The sequence below is a fragment of the Salvelinus namaycush genome, chromosome 27, assembly GCF_016432855.1.
Source record: "Salvelinus namaycush isolate Seneca chromosome 27, SaNama_1.0, whole genome shotgun sequence".
Lineage (NCBI taxonomy): Eukaryota > Metazoa > Chordata > Actinopteri > Salmoniformes > Salmonidae > Salvelinus > Salvelinus namaycush.
Window position 1 is genome coordinate 33,887,702 of NC_052333.1, and position 17,819 is coordinate 33,905,520.

Consider the following 17,819-nt stretch of genomic DNA (forward strand, 5'->3'; position numbering starts at 1 on the left):
GGGACATGCTTAACTTGTTATGGCTGCAGGGGCAGTATTGAGTAGCTTGGATGAAAGGTGCACAGAGGTGCCCATATTAAACGGCCTGCTCCTTAGTCCCAGTTGCTAATATATGCATATTATTATTCATATTGGATAGAAACCACTCTGAAGTTTCTAAAACTGTTTGAATTATGTCTGTGAGTATAACAGAACTCATATGGCAGGCAAAAACCTGAGAAGTTCCACTTCCTGTTTGAATTGTTTCTGAGGTGTCAGATTTTCAACTAAGCTCTCAATTGAAAATACAGAGAGATATAAATGAGTTTTCACTTCCTACGGCGTCCACTAGATGTCAACAGTCAACAGAACTTTGTCTGATGACTCTAATGTGAAGGGGGGCCGAAGGAGACAGGAATGAGTAATCACTTCCACGAGCTGATCAGGCATTCACCATGCGCCTTCACATGAGTAGGACGTCCGTTCCATCGCTCTTCTGAAGTCAATCTAATTCTCCGGTTGGAACGTTATTCAGATGTATGTTAACAACATTCTAAAGATTGATTCAGTACATCGTTTGACATGTTTCTACTGACTGTTACGGAACATTTGGACATTTCGTCACGTTATAGTGGAGGCGCTTTCTGACTGTGAAATTGTTTACCGAAGGCGCGAACCAAAGTAGCTAATTGGACATAAATAACGGACATTATCGAACAAATCAAGCATTTATTGTGGACCTGGGATTCCTAGGACTGCATTCTGATGAAGTTCATCAAAGGTAAGGAAACATTTATCATGTATTTTCTGGTTTCTGTTGAGTCCAACATGGCGGCTAATTTGGCTATTGTTCTGAGCTCCGTCTCAGATTATTGCATGATTTTCTTTTTCCGTAAAGTTTTTTTGAAATCTGAAACAGCGGTTGCATTAAGGAGAGGTATATCTATAATTCCATGTGTATAACTTGTATTATCATCTACATTTATGATGAGTATTTCTGTTGAAACGATGTGGCTATGCACTATCACTGGATGTTTTTGGAACTAGTGAATGTAACGCGCCAATGTAAACTCAGATTTTTTGTTATAAATATGAACTTTATCAAACAAAACATGCATGTATTGTGTAACATGAAGTCCTATGAGTGTCATCTGATGAAGATAATCAAAGGTTAGTGATTCATTTTATCTCTATTTCTGCTTTTCTGACTGCTATCTTTCGCTGGAAAAAGGGCTGTGCTTATTGTAGTTTGATGGTGACCTAACATAATCGTTTGTAGTGCTTTCGCTGAAAGCATATTTGAAATCGGACACTTTGGTGGGATTAACAACAATAAAACATTTAAAATGATATAAGACACATGTACAGTGGGGCAAAAAAGTATTTAGTCAGCCACCAATTGTGCAAGTTCTCCCACTTAAAAAGATGAGAGAGGCCTGTAATTTTCATCATAGGTACACTTCAACTTTGACAGACAAAATTAGAAAAAAAATTCCAGAAAATCACATTGTAGGATTTTTAATGAATTTATTTGCAAATTATGGTGGAAAATAAGTATTTGGTCACCTACAAACAAGCAAGATTTCTGGCTCTTTAAGAGGCTCCTCTGTCCTCCACTCGTTACCTGTATTAATGGCACCTGTTTGAACTTGTTATCAGTATAAAAGACACCTGTCCACAACCTCAAACAGTCACACTCCAAACTCCACTATGGCCAAGACCAAAGAGCTGTCAAAGGACACCAGAAACAAAATTGTAGACCTGCACCAGGCTGGGAAGACTGGATCTGCAATAGGTAAGCAGCTTGGTTTGAAGAAATCAACTGTGGGAGCAATTATTAGGAAATGGAAGACATACAAGACCACTGATAATCTCCCTCGATCTGGGGCTCCACGCAAGATCTCACCCCGTGGGGTCAAAATGCTCACAAGAACGGTGAGCAAAAATCCCAGAACCACACAGGGGGACCTAGTGAATGACCTGCAGAGAGCTGGGACCAAAGTAACAAAGTGTGTGGTGTGTGTGTGTGCATAAGTGTGCAATTTAAAGAGTGACAAAATTGTTTCACATTTTCATAAGGCAAAATATATTAGAGACTGAAAGTATGTCTCTGTTGTGTTAAAGCCCAATCCATCAGGAGAGACCCAACTACCCTGTATGCAGCTGTGTGTCCATGAAATGTGACCATGTGATCTACCTCTCACGTTTTAAAGAGGAAAACCTTTCTAATGAAAAAAGGCAAGAAGCCAGTGGACTTGGTCCATGTCAATTTGGCCGAAATGTCAACTTGGTCAATTAGTCTACAACACTCTAACCCAGAACTCAAGTCTTGTGTAATTGGTCAGATGCTGGATTAAGTTTGGGGTCCATATGTGTTAAGAGAACAGATAGAACTATAAAAGTGAACTGGAACGAAGAGAGAGAAAATGCAACAAAATACCTCTGTGTTTTTTATATCTGAAGAATGAGAAGTTTTGTGCTTTTTTCAGGATTGAACATCAGAGACCAGCCTCCCCTGTACCCAGCTGTGTGTCCATGAAGAGTGATAAATCTATGGATCCACCTATCATGTTCAGAGAAGGAGATGTCTCCATTGAACAAAGGTGTGTTTTATTAATAGAACATAGAGTAGATAATGAACATGATATTTTCTATGTCATACTGATTGTCCTTTTTCTTGATGTTTCCTGCCAACCAGATGAGTCTCTGTGAGTACAACAAACTGACTGCTTTCTTTGTGCTTTTGACAGGATCAAACAGCAGAGACCAGCCTCCCCTGTACTCAGCTGTGTGTCCATGAAGAGTGATAAATCTATGGATCCACCTATCATGTTCAGAGAAGGAGATGTCTCCATTGAACAAAGGTGTGTTTTATTAATAGAACATAGAGTAGATAATGAACATGATATTTTCTATGTCATACTGATTGTCCTTTTTCTTGATGTTTCCTGCCAACCAGATGAGTCTCTGTGAGTACGACAAACTGACTGGTTTCTTTGTGCTTTTGACAGGTTAAAGCAGCAGAGACCAGCCTCCCCTGTACCCAGCTGCGTGTCCATGAAGAGTGACCTGTCTATGGAACCACCTCTCACATTTAAAGAGAAAAACATTTCTACTGTAGAAAGGTAAGAACCAATTGGTTGATGTTAATTTGGTCAAAATGTAAACTTTGTCATTGTGTTAAAAACACTACTGATTTATTGTTGCTCATTGGAGTATTTTGCTACAGCTACTACTACCAAAGTTTTACTGTATTACAGTTGCTCTGGTCTCTTTGTATTTTTGTCAGGGTCCAGCAGGAGAGACCAGCCATCACGGCACCCAGCTGTGTGTCGATGAAGAGTGACCAGTCTATGGATCCACCTATTAGGTTCAGAGATGGAGTTGTTTCCATTGAACAAATGTGAGATATCATTGTTTTACAGATTCATGTAATGATATGCTGACAGTACGAGTCTTGACCACATCACATCGTTGCAATTATTTAATGCATACCCTCTTATGTATTATTGCTTCTGTGTGCATGCTGAATGTAAGCTCATGTTTTGTCCACAGAGACCAACAGGAGATGTCAGAATCAGAGATTCTCAGTGGTCAGTCTACACAGACTCATCAAACAGACCTGTCCTCCATATTCAGTGTATGTGGTCCTAGTATATACATTTTGTAAAGTTGATTGGTCATGAATTTGTCATGTGAAATGTGTGATTTGATTCTGATATGAACTTCTTCAGTTTGTCTATTTCAGTTGCTTGAACAGAATATCGTGACATTAGTGAAGAAAGAGCTGAAGAGGTTCAAGACAATGCTGAGTTCAGATCTCCCTGAAGGCTTTGAGAGTCTGTTATAGGAATTAGTTTCCTGTATGTTCGTTAACCAATTTAATTATAACAAAGCAAACACTCTGTCCATTTCTAAGAATTTGTAAGATTCTTATTTGCATAAAATAGACAAAGACCAGTGTCCAAATTAATCAATAGCTTTATTCTCGAGAGAGCTCTACTCAAAATACCATGTACATTAGTTTATATACCACACATAGCGTCATGGCGTCCTAAATGTCCCTCCTTCTCTCCGACAAGAACAAAGCTGATTCAAATGTCCATTCCAACACACTAACGCATATACATTACACACTATATCTGGATTATCTCCTGAAGTCTCACCACACTTTATTACCACTTAGCTGACAGTTCCAGTCCCCCCCCCCCAGATAAGGAAAATCTGGAGGGGCTCTCGCTGTCTTATTTTATCTCCACAGAGTTATAGCTGGGTCGGTTCAAACATAGGTTAATGATCTACTTTGCTTTCTTTCGGCACATACATACATTCCTCTCTTCCCCAATGGTTATCATTTTTAATTACCCCTTGTCCATGCTACATAACCTCTAATCCTAATGGTGAAGTTTCTGGGTAGAATCATTTAATCCTTTATCTTAAACCTTGATAAAATATCTTAACAGAGTCAGAGGGAGGATGAGGAAGTGGTGGATGCTGAAGATGAGAAGCAGGAGTGCAGTGCCAGAGAGGGGGCTCTGAAGAGTACACTTCACGTCGTGAGGAACATGAACCAGAAGGAGCTTGCCGACCCACTGGAGAAAAGTAAGAGCTGTATGCCTTTACTGTTGATTGCTCCATTATGGGGATGTAGAAAAGCTGTACATAGCATTATAACTCAATTATGTGTTGTGTGCATTAATTTAACTTATAAAGAAAACATTTGTGCATTTATACAGGCAGTTAAGAGGGGATATGATTACATTTGACTCATTTATAACACAATCCTATGTAGACCTGTCATCTCGATAAGTTGACTTGGCATTTGAAAGAGGACACTCGAGGCCATGCTGGGCCAAAGTAACACATTTCATCCGGAATTTTTCTGGATGCATGCATTTACATTCAATATGCAAGATAGAAGAGCAAGTTACATCTTAGATGCAAGGGCGTAGTAGCAAATGCATAGTAGAAAAGGATGTTTCTTCATTCAAGTTCGTATACACATTCTCAATTATGTATATGCATCATTACAAATGCTGGCTGATAAGAAGCTGATACAACTTTCAATTAAACAATGAGAAGAACAGTGAGACTTATTGAGAGTTCTGCGACTTCTATCTCATTGGTGTCCGGACACTGAGTTTGTGCCAGTTTGTCACGAGGCCTCTGAGAACTGTGTCTTGTGTGATCTGAAGTACAGAGTGATGGAAAACACTTGTATATTTCAGACCTTTTAACGTTAGATATGTGTAAGCATTAAGCAGGTTACTTAATGTATGCAAAGACACTGTATGTGGGTGATTCCTCACGGGCTGTGATTTTTTTTGGTTGGTCATGTAATGTAATCCATAGAATGGTCCTTTGGAGGAAGGATTGTTGACGTATATTTGACATTTGTATTTAAAAGCATATTTGAGAAAGAATTAATCAAAGTTGCCGTATTTATGACATTTTGGCCCTACCCAGGAGCATTGCAATACACCATAACTGTTGATCTATATGTGGCACAAAATGTCATTTGAAACCTCATTGTGTGCTCTAAAATGAATAAAACATTTCATTATGCAAGATGTAAATGTACATTTATTATATGATTTCGGGAAGTGTGAAAATTCAAATATACCCTCTTCAATTCTTCTCATATTTTAATGTTGTTCTATGGACTGTGTTTAACTGACACAGAAAGTTACAGAGTGGGATCTCTGGGATTTTATTGGTTTTGACCAAAGTGATGTATTTTGAACTCCATTCTTCCAATTTTGAATATCCTCTGTGCTTCTTGTTTATTCAGGTGAGCTTGCTTTGATTTGCCAACTGGAACTCAAATCTAATCTAAAGACGAAATATCAAAGTGTATTTGAGGGTATTGCTAAGCAAGGGAACCCAACACTTCTCAATAAGATCTACACAGAGCTCTACATCACAAAGGGTGGAAATGGAGAGGTCAATAATGAACATGAGGTCAGACAGATAGAGACGACAACCAGGAAACAAACAAGACCAGAGACTCCAATCAAATGTAATGACATCTTCAAACCCTTACCTGGACAAGACACACCTATCAGAACTGTGCTGACAAAGGGAGTCGCCGGCATTGGAAAAACGGTCTCTGTGCAGAAGTTCATTCTGGACTGGGCTGAAGGAAAAGCAAATCAGGATGTCCAATTTGTATTTTCACTTCCTTGTCGGGAGCTGAATTTGATGAAAGGGGAAAAACACAGTTTGTTTGAACTTCTTGATCACTTCTCAATGGAAACAAAAGAATCAAGAATCTCCAACTACGACAAGTACAAAGTTCTGTTCATCTTTGATGGTCTGGATGAGTGCCGACTGCCCCTAGACTTCAAGAGGAACAAGAGCTGTTGTGATGTCACAGAGTCGACCTCAGTGGATATGCTGCTGACAAACCTCATCAAGGGAAATCTGCTGCCATCTGCTCTCCTCTGGATAACTACCCGACCTGCAGCAGCCAATCGGATCCCTTCAGGATGTGTTGACCAGGTTACAGAGGTGCGAGGGTTTAATGATCCACAAAAAGAGGAGTACTTTAGAAAGAGATTTAGTGATAAGAACTTGGCCAGTAGAATCATCTCACACATGAAGTCATCAAGGAGCCTCTACATCATGTGCCACATACCAGTCTTCTGTTGGATCTCTGCCACAGTTTTGGAGAAAATGGGTGAAGAAGGGAGAGAGTTGCCCCAGACTCTAACTGAGATGTGCACACACTTCCTGGTATTTCAGACCAAACAGACGAATGAAAAGTATCTTGCGAAAGAAGAGATGTCCACACTGGAATAAAACAAGCATTCTGTCACTGGGAAAACTGGCTTTTCAACAGCTTATGAAAGGCAATCTAATGTTCTATGAAGAAGACCTGAAAGAGTGTGGCATTGATGTCAGGGAAGCCTCAGTGTACTCAGGAGTGTGTACACAGATCTTCAGAGAGGAGTGTGGGCTGTACCAGGTCAAGGTGTTCTGCTTTGTGCATCTGAGCATTCAGGAGTTTCTGGCTGCTGTATATGTGTTTCTCAGATTCAGCAATGACAATGAGAATTTAATAGCCAAACCACAGTTCATCTTCAAAACATTTCTGTTCAGAAACATACCTGCAATTGACTTCCACAAGAGTGCTGTGGATAAAGCCTTGGAGAGTGAGGGTGGACACCTTGATCTTTTCCTCCGCTTCCTTCTGGGCCTCTCACTGGAGTCAAATCATAAGCATTTACGAGGTCTACTGACAAAGACACGAAGCAGCCCACAGAGCCATGAACAAACAGTCATGTACATCAAGGAGAAGATCAGGGAGAATCCCTCTCCAGAGAGGTGCATCAATCTGTTCCACTGTCTGAAAGAACTGAATGACCATTCTCTAGTGAAGGAGATCCAAAGTTACCTGAGCTCAGGAAATGTCTCCAGTGAAAAACTCTCACCTGCACTGTGGTCAGCTCTGGCCTTTGTGTTGATGACTTCAGAAGAGGAGCTGGAGGTGTTTGACCTGAAGAAATACTCCAAATCAGAGGAAGGTCTTCTGAGGTTGCTGCCAGTTGTCAAAGCCTCCAGAGCAGCTCTGTGAGTACATATTGTAGAATGACATTTAAGTGTTAATCATTAAATATTCCATTTAGAAAAAAATATGCACTGTTGAACGACATATGGAATAATACATTGATGTTCACATCAGTATAACAAGAAGACCATACAATTCTAGGAGACGGAAGATGAATCTATATGTCGAGAGAATAAACCAAATACCATTCTTATTCTGCACTACTCATGTTAAATGAACACTGTCTATGTGAAATCATGATGATCTCTCCGTCAGGCTGTCAGACTGCGGAGTCACAGAGGAAGGTTGTGCTGCTCTGGCCTCAGCTCTGAAGTCAAACCCCTCACACCTGAGAGAGCTGGATCTGAGTAACAATGACCTGAATGATTCAGGAGTGAAGATGCTCTCTGCTGGACTGCAGGATCCACAATGTAAACTGGAGACTCTGAGGTCAGTATTCCTATTTTTAGTCAACATGTGATAACTGTTCACTGGATCCACATGTGTTTACCAGGCTTACATTTTTTATTTGTCTCTATGCTCCAGCATTTTGGATTTAAGATATTAGGCAACAGTACAGAATAACACTTTTTATTTTAGGGGAATTTTAGGCATATCTATCTTACCATTTAGACATAAAATTACTTTTTAATGTACTGTATCTCCCCCCCATTTGAAGATGTCATAAGTATTTGGACAAATTCACGTTTGGTATATTAAAGTAGTCAAAAGTGTAGTATTTCATCCCATATTCCTTGCACTCGGTGATTACATCAAGCTTGTGACTCTACAAACTTGTTGGATGCATTTGCAGTTTGTTTTGGTTGTGTTTTGGAATATGTTATGCCGAATAGAAACCGAATAGTGAATAATGTCTTGTGTCACTTTTATTGTGATTAAGAATGTAAGATGTTCTGAACACTTCTACATTCATGTGGATGCTACCATAATTATGGATAAACATTCATGAATAATGATTAATGATGTATGACAAAGTTAGAGGCACAAATGTCTGAGGTTAGCATGTTTTGTTTTAGCCTCTAACTTCTCACTCATTATTATTCATGATTCATTCATGATTTTTCGAAATCATGGCATTATTTGAATTAATTTAGTAGTGTTAAGAAACAAATTTATTCCATTCATCATTCAGTTTGGTAAAACATAACACAACCAAAACAAACTGCAAATGCATCCAATGAGTTTGTATAGTCACAAGCTAAACTTTTGACTACTTTAATACATACAAGTTCATTTGTCCAATACTTACAGTGGCTTGTGAAAGTATTTTTGTTGCCTTACAACCTGGAATTAAAATGTATTTTTGGGGGGTTTGTATCATTTGATTTTCACAACATGCCTACCACTTTGAAGATGATACATTTTTTTTATTGTGAAACTAACAAGAAATAAGACAGAAAAACAGAACTTGAACGTGCATAACCCCCCCCCCCCCTAAAAAAAGGTCAATACTTTGTAGAGCCACCTTTTGCAGCAATTACAGCTGCAAGTCTCTTGGGGTATGTCTCTATAAGCTTGGCACATCTAGCCACTGGGATTTTTGCCCATTCTTCAAGGCAAAACTGCTCCAGCTTCTTCAAGTTGGATGGGTTCCGCTGGTGAACAGCAATCTTTAAGTCATACCACAGATTCTCAATTGGATTGAGGTCTGTGCTTTGACTAGGCCATTCCAAGACATTTAAATGTTTCCCCTTAAACCGCTTGAGTGTTGCTTTAGCAGTATGCTTAGGGTTATTGTCATGCTGGAAGGTGAACCTCCGTCCCAGTCTCAAATCTCTGGAAGACTGAAACAGGTTTCCCTGAAGACTTTCCCTGTATTTAGCGCCATCCATCATTCCTTCAATTCTGACTAGTTTCCCAGTCCCTGCCAATGAAAAATATCCCCACAGCATGATGCTGCCACCATGCTTCACTGTGAGGATGGTGTTCTTGGGGTGATGAGAGGTGTTGGGTTTGCGCCAGACATATTGTTTTCCTTGATGGCCAAAAAGCTCAATTTTAGTTTCATCTGACCAGAGTACCTTCTTCCATATGCTTGGGGAGTCTCCCACATGCCTTTTGGTGAACACCAAACATGTTTGCTTATTTTTTCTTTAAGCAATGGCTTTTTTCTGGCCACTCTTCCATAAAGCCCAGCTCTGTGGAGTGTACGGCTTAAAGTGGTCCTATGGACACATACTCCAATCTCCGCTGTGGAGCTTGTTTGGAGAGCTCCTTGGTCTTCATGGTGCCACTTGCTTGGTGATGCCCCTTGCTTAGTGGTGTTGCAGACTCTGGGGCCTTTCAGAACAGGTGTATATATACTGAGATCATGTGACACTTAAATAAAGTCCACCTGTGTGCAATTCAACTGAATATGTGACTTCTTCAAGGTAATTGGTTGCACCAGATCTTATTTAGGGGCTTCATAGCAAAGGGGGTGAATACATATGCACGTCCCCAAATGCAGAACAAATTCAAGAAAACGTACAGTATTATATAGAGCCCTTATTGCATGGAACTTCCTTCCATCTCATATTGCTCAAATAAACAGCAAACCTGTTTTCAAAAAACAGATAAAGCAACACCTCGCGGCACAACGCCTCTCCCCTATTTGACCTAGATAGTTTGTGTGTATGCATTGATATGTTGGCTACGTGTGCCTTTAAAAAAAATTGATGTAGTTCTGTTCTTGTCTAATCATGTTCTGTATTATGTCATTCTGTATTATGTTTCATGTTTTGTGTGAACCCCAGGAAGAGTAGCAGCTGCTGCTGCTGCTTTTTGCATTACATGAAATCCAAATAAAAATCTATTTAAATTACAGGTTGTATGCCACAAAATAGGAAAAACGCCAAGGGGGATGAATACTTTTGCAAGGCTCTGTACAGTATGACTTCTTCAAATGGGCAGACTAGATACATAGAGTGCTTTCATTGCTAAATGGTAAAACAGATATGTATGGTAACACCGTCAAATAAAAGGTGACATTCTGTACTGTCGCCTCGTATTAAACTTTCAAATTCAAAATACTGGAGTACAGAGCCACATTTAAAATGTTAGCTTCACTGTCCAAATCCATATGGTGTGGACTGTTTACTCCAGGGCTGCCCAACCCTCTTCCTGGAGATCTACCGTCCTGTGGGTTTTCAGTCCAACCCTAATTTAACACACCTGATTCTACGTATTAGCTGCGCAACAAGACCTTAGCTGAATCAGATATGCTAAATTAGGGTTGGATTGAAAACCTACAGGACAAGTAGATCTCCAGGAAGAGGGTTTGGCAGCCCTGGTTAACTCAATACAATCTAAATCTGATACCTCACCTTCTTTCTTTTGACTGATACTGCTTTTTAAACTAGTCTGGTCAGTCTACTCAAATATTTGTAATATACATTTTTCTCTCTACAAGTAATACTTCAATAATTGTACATTTTTAATAATGATACATCCATATATTAATAGATATGGAAGGTTTAGGGACAGTAATATATCTGAAAAGGTTGAAAACAATATAATGCCACTTCACCACCAAAAAATACCAAAGTGATTTTGAAACGATTTAAAACTATTTGCAGGCTGTCAGGCTGTCTGGTCACGGAGAAAGGCTGTGCTTCTCTGGTCTCAGCTCTGAGGTTAAACCCCTCACACCTGAGAGAGCTGGACCTGAGCTACAATCACCCAGGAGACTCAGGAGTCAGACTGCTCTCTGCTCGACTGGAGGATCCACACTGCAGACTGGAGAAACTCAAGTAGGTAGAGGATTTATGTCAATCCATGTTCATATCAGACATGTTTGAGTTATCAGGCTAGTTATCATAATTTACTGTAAGCCAAAGATTCTTACCACCACTTCGAAGCAGTTATATGTTGACCGTGTGTGTGTGTGTGTGTGTATTTGCGTGCACGTGTATCACTCAATGACTGTCTGTTCTTCTGCTCACTCCTACAGTGTGGAACATGGTGGAGAACACACAATGAAACCTGGGCTTAGAAAATGTGAGTGTTGACTGTTGTGAAGAATATGCCTATAAATGAGTCTTTGTTTTTTATCGCTTTGGTGCAATTTTCACAAGTATGTGGTACATTTTCACAACTCTCAAACTCTACAAAACTCAAAACAGGTCATCAAGAAGGAAGGTGTTTCAAAACTCCAAGCACAGTTCAATTGACAACACAAAATCATATTCACTTTTACACAACTTAATTAGTGTTTCACCGAGAAATACATGTTTCACATTGCAATACATGTTCATATAAAGTAATTGCCTTTCACAATTACATGTGCACGTTACTTTTAATATGATTCTCTTCTCTTTTGTTAAAATACATTTTACTATTACTTAACCCGACTGCTCTTAATTGATGATCACTTAAACGTTTGGTAAACCTATAGATTTTACATGGGCAGTGCAAGTGTATTGCCTAATGTGAAAACAGTGTAATGTAATGATATGTACACTACTGAAGCATACTACATTCAAAGGGCAATTTTTAAACATGTATCTTACATTTTGTTCTATTGGATTAACTGGTTGTTAAAATAACTCAATTGAGAGGATATCATTATGTTTTGGTGATTAAACCAATGTACTCATTTCACAGTACATTTATATTTTGGATCAATTGTTGTGTGGTGAAAGATGTCTACCACAAAATTAATGCACATTGAAAGGTTTTGAATGTAAGACCGGCTTTGTTACAAGTGTTACTAGTTTAGTCATTGAGAGTGAGAAATGTGTTTGTAACATTAGAAATGTATGTGTTCATGTGTGCAACCATGTTTGAGTGTGTGTAATTACTGGGAATAAGTGTGTTTTACATTACCATACAGTATAACATGTGATCATTCAATACGTCTCAAGTTACCTTGACTGTGCCTTTTTAATACCTAGAAACATCGACTTTAAATGTATGAATAAGTGAAAAGTGAGTGAACATTCTAATGTGAATGATGATCATTTGTAATATTGTGTCTTGTTCCCATCCTTCAGATGCGTTTGAGCTCACACTGGACCCAAACACAGTACACAGAAACCTCTCTTGGTCTGAGGTGAATAGAAAGTTGACATGTGGGAATGGGAGTCAGCCGTATCCTGATCACCCAGAAAGATTTCAGGACCATCCACAGGTGCTGTGTAGAGAGGGTCTGTCTGGGCGCTGTTACTGGGAGGTAGAGTGGAGTGGGAAATGGGCTATAATAGGAGTTGCATATAAAGGAATCAGCAGGAGAGGACAACATAATGACTGTGCGCTTGGAGCCAATGACAAGTCCTGGTGTCTGTTCTGCTCTGATAAAGGTTACACTGCCAAGCACAATAATGAGAGAACTTTCACCTCCTCCGGCTCCCACAGAGTAGGAGTATATCTGGACTGGGTGGCCGGCACGCTGTCCTTCTACATGTATGGTATCTCCTCTGATACACTGATCCACCTGCACACATTCCACACCACATTCACTGAGCCCCTGTATCCTGGGTTTGGGGTCAGTTGGTCCAAATCCTCAGTTTCTCTGTGTCAGATAGCCTCCTGAAGTCACACTCCTATTGAAACACAACTGGGTGACATGATGGGTTATGCTTCACTCAAATCTAAAAAATAAATAAAGCCCTTTTGTGAAAAAACAAACTAATTCTGATTGGCTGGGCCTTGCTCCCCAGTGGGTGGGCCTATGCCCTCCCTCCAGGCCCACTGTTAGCTGTGCCCCTGCCCAGTCATGTGAAATCCATAGATTAGGGCTTATGAATTTATTTCAATTGGCTGATTTCCTTATCATCTGTATCTCAGTAAAATCATTGAAATTGTTGTGTTTTTTATGTTTTTGTATATATAGTATATATTTTTGGGAATTCGTATGATATGTTACGAATCTAATTCGTACAATATGTTGTGCTCACGATCCCGGACTGCATCTTTAACAGATGATTATTAGATATGTAAATAGATGACAGAATTTGTTTGTTGACCGTAGCATGTTTGTAAAATTGTTGACGCAACAATCCTACTTCTGTGTGAACTCAATTACACTGAATGTAATGTAATTGTCACAGACTAATGAGGTTAATAAAACAGATGAAAGAAGAGATGTTTCAAATGTTTAATTGATTTGATAAGAATATGCATTTAAATTAATGGAGATGTGTAACTACAGTACCAGTCAAAAGTTTGGACACACCTACTCATTCAAAGACATTTCTTTATTTTTACTATTTTCTACATTGTAGAATAATAGTGAAGACATCAAAACTATGAAATAACACACATGGAATCATGTAGTAGCCAAAAAGTTGTTAAACAAATCAAAATATATTTTAGATTCTTCAAAGTAGCCACTCTTTGCCTTGATGACAGCTTTGCACAGTCTTGGCAAACAACCTGAGGATTGAATATAAACATCGTTTGACATGTTTCTATGAACTTTACGGATACAATTTGGATTTTTTTGTCTGCCTGTTTTGACTGCGTTTGAGCCTGTGGATTACTGAAGAAAATGCGCGAACAAAACTGAGGTTTTTGGATATAAAGAGACTTCATCGAACAAAAGGAACATTGAGTAAATGAATGTCTGAGTGCAACCATATGAAGATCATCAAAGGTAAGGGATTAATTTTATCTCTTTCTGACTTGTGTAACTCTTCCACTTGGCTGGTTACTTTTTTGTAATGATTTGTCTGCTGGGCTATGTTCTCAAATAATCGTAAGGTATGCTTTCGCCGTAAAGCATTTTTAAAATCTGACACCGTGGTTGGATTCACAATAAGTTAATCTTTAAACCTATGTAAAATATGTTTTGTTTTCTGAATTTTTATAATGAGTATTTCTGTATTTGAATTTGGCGCTCAGCAGTTTCACTGGCTGTTGAAGAGGTGAGACGCTAATGTCTCACGTACCCAAGAGAGGTTAAGTAATGATGGACTGTCATTTCTCTTTGCTTATTTGAGTAGTTCTTGCCATAATATGGACTTGGTCTTTTACCAAATAGGGCTAGCTTCTGTATACCACCCCTACCTTGTCACAACACAACTGATTGGCTCAAACGCATGAAGAATTAGAGAAAGTCCACAAATTAACTTTTAACAAGGCACACCTGTTAATTGAAATGCATTCCAGGTGACTTCCTCATGAAGCTGGTTGAGAGAATGCCAAAAGTGTGCAAAGCTGTCATCAAGGCAAAGGGTGGCTATTTTGAAGAATCTCAAATACAACATATATATTAAATTGTTTAACACTTTATTGGTTACTACATGATTCCATATGTGTTATTTCATAGTTTAGATGTCTTCACTACTTTCTACAATGTAGAAATAGTCAAATTATAGAAAAACCCTGGAATGAGTAGGTGTGTCCAACCTGGTACTGTAGGTGCTGAGGGGTATTTCTGTCTGTAATAAAGCGCTTTGTGGGGGGAAATTCATTCTGATTGGCTGGGCCTGGCTCTCCAGTGGGTGGGCCTGGCTCCCTATGCCCTCCCAGGCCCACCCATGGCTGCACCCCTGCCCAGTCATGTGAAATCCATAGATTAGGGCCTAATTTATTTATTTCAATTGGTTGATTTTCTTATATGAAATATAACTCAGTGAAATCTTAGAAACTGTTGCATGTTGTGTTTATATTTTTGTTCTTACATGTATGTAAAATGTGTATCACAATATACAGTACCAGTCAAAAGTTTGGACACACCTACTCATTCAAGACATCAAAACTATGAAATAACGCATATGTAACCAAAAAAGTGTTCAACAAATCAAAATATATTTTATATTTGAGATTCGTCAAAGTAGCCACCCTTTGCCTTGATGACAGCTTTGCACAATCTTGGTATTCTCTCACTCCAGTGTAGAATTGGCCTTGCGTTTAATGTTCTTGTCCTGCTGAAAGGTGAATTAATCTCCCAGTGTCAGGTGAAAAGCAGATTGAACCAGGATTTCTTCTAGGATTTTGACTGTTCGTAGCTCCATTCCGTTTACTTTTTATCCTGAAAAACATGTCGCAGCCCCCACTATGTTTGAAAATATGGAGAGTGGTAGTCAGTAATGTGTTGTATTGGATTTGTCCCAAACATAACACTTTGTATTCATGACAAAAAGTGAATTGCTTTGGCACATTTGTTTTGCAGTATTACATTAGTGCCTTGTTGCAAACAGGATGCATGTTTTGGAATATTTTTTATTCTGTACAGGGTTCCTTCTTTTCACTCTGTCAGTTAGGTTAGTATTGTGGAGGAACTACACTGTTGTTGAGCCATTCTCAGTTTTCTCCTATCACAGCCATTCAACTATGTAACTGTTTTAAAGTCATCATTGGCCTCATGGTGAAATCCATGAGCGGTTTACTTCCTCTTCGGCAACTGAGTTAGGAAGGATTCCTGTATCTTTGTAGTGACTGGGTGTATTGATTCAGTGGAATTAATAACTTCACCATGCTCAAAGGGATATTCAATGTCTGCTTTTTATAATTTCCCCCCATCTACCAATACTGTTGGTGCCCTTCCCTGATCTTTGTGGTTGAATGTGTTTGAAATTCACTGCTCAACTGAGAGATCTTACAGATAATTATATGCGTGTGGTACAGAGATGAGACAGTCATTAAAAAATCATGTTAAACACTATTATTGCACTCAGAGTGAGTCTGTGCAACTCATTAAGTGACTTGTTAAGCAAATGTTTACTCCTGAACTTATTTAGGCTTGTCATAACAAAGGTGTTGAATACTTATTGACTCAAGACATTTCAGCTTTTCATTTTTAATTAATTTGTAAAAATGTATAAAAACTTAATATCCCTTTGACATTATGGGGTATTGTGTTTAGGTCAGTGACAAAAATAATATCTATTTAATAAATGTTATATTCAGGCTGTAACACAACAAAATGAGGAAACAGTCAAGGGGATGTGAATAATTTCTGAAGGCCCTGTATGTGTTTGGGCATTTAGATGTGTTTTTAATTCCAGGAAAGACCTGTGATATAGAGATGCTGCAGTCCATGGAGGTCCTGACAGATGACGAGATGGCTTGGGGCCTGGACTTCTTCAAGGAAAGTGCATTTCATCACTCCAAAGACCAATTATGGAACATTTCATCAACCAATTATGACTCTTATTTAGGTTTCACATTTTGCATTTGGTTGGGATGGTTAGTGGGGAGGATTAGTGTCACGCTGTACCTCGACGAGGGTGATACATTTTTCTCATGCTGGAATAGATAAATCATTTTTTAAATTAATAAACTCATATCCTTTACTCATTAGTAAACTTTAAAAGTCACACATTTCCAGACTCAATTAATATAACTGATCCAGGATTTCGTTTTTGATTAGGGGAAAAAGTAATTGTAAAAACCGTTTCTAAATATGTTTACCTGAATGGATCAGTAGTACAATATACTGTAATAAAGATTGAGTATACATTTTATATTGCAGTAGTTCATGAATAATGAACAGGGTTGCTAAGCCTGCTGGTTCAGAAGATTTTCTTCTGGCAAAATCATGTTTCAATACAGGTGCAGAGGCACATTCATTTGAATTTAAATATATTTCTCTACCCTTGTATTCATCATGTATACAGCTACTCCTGTCTTATGTCAATAGTACTATCATCCAGCTTCACACATGCAATATTTGATGAGACACTATGAAAGAATAAATAATATTGTATGGCTTAATGGAATCTGGATGACTCATTCTTTGTTTGTAGCTGCCTGTAGTATGTGTTCGTGTAGTGTAGCCTATCGGTAGAGTGATTGGGTCAGGCATTCCATCCATTTGTTATTCTCTTGATGTCTGATTGGGTGGAAGGTATTACAGAATGGAAGCTCAGGCTGATAGTGAGGACTCTTGGAGAATGGGAGTAAGGAGGGGGAGATCAGTACCCCGTGCACAAGTAAATACCTTATTGTCTACTACTGAATCTCTCAAGTAGTTCTTAAAGGATTACAGACTGTGATTTTAAAATATGTGAAATTACGGAGATGGTGTTCACTTCATTTTTCAGTGGTACAACATTGCTGTTTGTTCGTAAATTCACTGCGATTCCAGGGTGCGGTCAGAGTGCGCTCTAGGCGTTCGTAAATTAAGAGCATTGTCATATTGTCTGTTTGTAAATTCAGAGTGAGCGTTCAGAGCGTACACTGGAGGAGTAGGGGTTGATCCGAGCGTTCTGACCTCACAACGACAGTCAAGCACCCAAGCTGACTGGTAAAGCTGGCTAGCTTGCTAGCTACTTCTAGACACAAATGAGAGAACACCTCACTCTGACCACTTTACTCGCTATAGCAGAACTGGTTAGGCTGATTT

At 38.9% G+C, this 17,819-nt stretch overlaps 1 pseudogene; it reads left to right on the plus strand.

The window, feature by feature from the left end:
- The first annotated feature begins 4,544 nt into the window (after positions 1-4,544).
- LOC120022375 lies at positions 4,545-13,150 on the plus strand (annotated as a pseudogene).
- The last annotated feature ends 4,669 nt before the right edge of the window (positions 13,151-17,819 follow it).